This window comes from Anopheles arabiensis, assembly GCF_016920715.1.
Source record: "Anopheles arabiensis isolate DONGOLA chromosome X unlocalized genomic scaffold, AaraD3 X_pericentromeric_contig0003, whole genome shotgun sequence".
Taxonomy (NCBI): Eukaryota; Metazoa; Arthropoda; class Insecta; order Diptera; family Culicidae; genus Anopheles; species Anopheles arabiensis.
Window position 1 is genome coordinate 1,565,001 of NW_024412081.1, and position 2,500 is coordinate 1,567,500.

The following is a 2,500-nucleotide window of genomic DNA, read 5'->3' on the forward strand; positions in this document are numbered from 1 at the left end:
CATATGCCACCGACACGAACGAGCTGGTGACACCGCGAGCCAGGGGCCTCTGCACCTGGGCCAGCTTCCTCTGGCACCACTGCAGATCCGTCGCCTCGGACCACACGGGGCAGCATACCGGATGATCGACTCCGCCACTGCCGCCAACAGCCGACGCTTGGCCACCTGGGGCCCACTGTGGTTCCTCATTACTGCGGTGACCACACCTACCACGCGGAGGGCTTTAGCCGTCGACAGCTCCACGTGCGGCTTCCACGACAGGTGGTCATGGATCTGGACCCCCAGATACCGGATCGACTGTTTGCTGTGTATGATGGTGTCCCCGACGCGGAACGGCACCCTCAGTTGACCTCTTCGCAGACTGGAGATCATTACTCCTTCCGTCTTCTCCGGAGCGAGCTGCAGGTGATGGTCCTCCATCCAAGCCGCAATCGCGTCCACTGCCTGTTCAGCCACCGATGCCGCCTCCTCTGGTGTGCAACCCCGTGCCATGACCACTATGTCATCCGCATAGCCGATGACGCTAGCCCCTTCAGGAAGCTCGACCCGCAACACGCCGTCGTACATGATGTTCCACAGGGTCGGGCCCAGAATGGACCCCTGTGGAACACCTGCAGTCACTCGGCGTGTAACGGGCCCGTCTGCGGTGTCATAGACGAGCTCCCTGTTTTCGAAGTAGTCTCTCAGGATGTTGCGGAGCTGCCTCGGCACGCCTTTGTCCTCCAGCGCCGTAGCGATGCACTGCCAGCTGGCAGTGTTAAATGCATTACGCACATCCAGCGCCACTACTAGAAGGCAGCGTTTGTCCCTGTTGTTGGTGCGGCCAAATGACATCGCGTGACGGCCTGCATCCACCACCAGCTGAATCGCCTGCACTGTCGAACGGCCCCTCCTGAACCCGTACTGGTTTTCTGCCAACCTCGGTGATTCAGGAGCCTCGATGACATCATTTATTCGCGACAGCAGCAACCGCTCGTACGCTTTGCCCGGGTTGTTCAGCAGCAGAATCGGGCGGAAGGATGAAGCGAGCCCCGGTGGCTTGCCCGGCTTGGGGATCAGGGCCAGTTTCTGCTTCTTCCACTCATCCGGGAACCGCTCGTTGTCCAAGCATTCCTGGAACAACTTCTTGAAGATGTCCGTATGCTTCCGGATGGCGGCCGTCAGAGCGGCGTTTGGCACACCATCCAATCCTGGAGCCTTCCTCGGGTTCAGCGAGCTCGCGATGTCCAACAGCTCCTGTTCATTAACGTCCCGAACTGGTTCTCTCTCTCCCCTCTCCAGGACTTGGCCTGGTGACGCTGGCCAGTCAACCGGAGGATGCTGGGGAACAGAGTGGAAACGATGCCCTCTAGCACCGATGAATCGCGCTCTCTCGCCGTCCAGCTTCCACGAAGGCGGCTTAGTACGTTGCGGTACCATTGTCCCGTCTCGTCTTCCGCGAGGCCCCGCAGCATTTCATCGAAGTGCTCCTTCTTGCTGGTGGTGATGGCTGAATCCAGGGCGGTCCGCACCTGGAGAAGGTCGCTGGCTGCGGCGATCTGCTCTTCCTCGTCGATGGCAGTTTCAAGGCGTTCCTTGGCGAGGCGGCAGTTCTCACACAGGACCTCGATTGCTGGCGTCCACCAATAAGCAGGTCGTCCCGAGTGACCTTGTGAAGGGAACACTCGCGCCATGGCTGCGTCACAAGCTTCCGTCATAACTCTCCAGGCTTTCGGCATTTGTAACCCGCTCTGCGAACGAAGCTACGTCGAGCGCTACACCGAAAAGCTCGGCATCGAACTGACGGCTACGCCATCTCGTGCCGCTTTCTCGCGTGGAAGGACCCTCCTGTCGACGACTATCTGCCGCTGACCGCTGGAACAGCTCCCCTACAGCAAACCGAATGTACACGTGGTCACTGTACGAGTATCTGCTCATAATCCTCCACCGATGCGTCGGAATGGTGTTAACTCCGGCGATGCTGCGGCTGGCGAAGGCAACGTCCACCACGCTCGGGCGAGCCACTCCGTTGCCTAGGAAGGTTGGGGCGGTGCCGGTGTTTAACACCTCCAGCCCCAAGCTGTCGACAAGCTGGACCACAGCCTCTCCCTTTGCGTTGGTGCGGCCACTTCCCCAAACGGTGTGCCACGCATTGAGATCCCCGCAAAGACGACGCGCGGGTGACCTCTCGCCAGCACATCGATGCGCTGCATTACCTCCTCGAACTCAGAGACGCCCGCTGAGGGCGACACGTAGCAACATATGAAGAGCACACCATTGATCCGGGCAGCCGCGATCCCAGACTGTGTCACGGAGACCACTTGCTGAACCGGGTACGTTTCGCTGCTGGCTATGATGGCCACCTTCCGTCCCTGTCGGCCACCCAGTTCCCATTGTTCCTGGGGACACTGTGCAGCTCCACCATCAGACAGACATCCGCCCGCTCCATCCGCATCGTGTTGAGCGCCAGGTCTTGCGCGCTCCTACTGCGATTGACGTTGATCTGTAGCACTTCCATTTC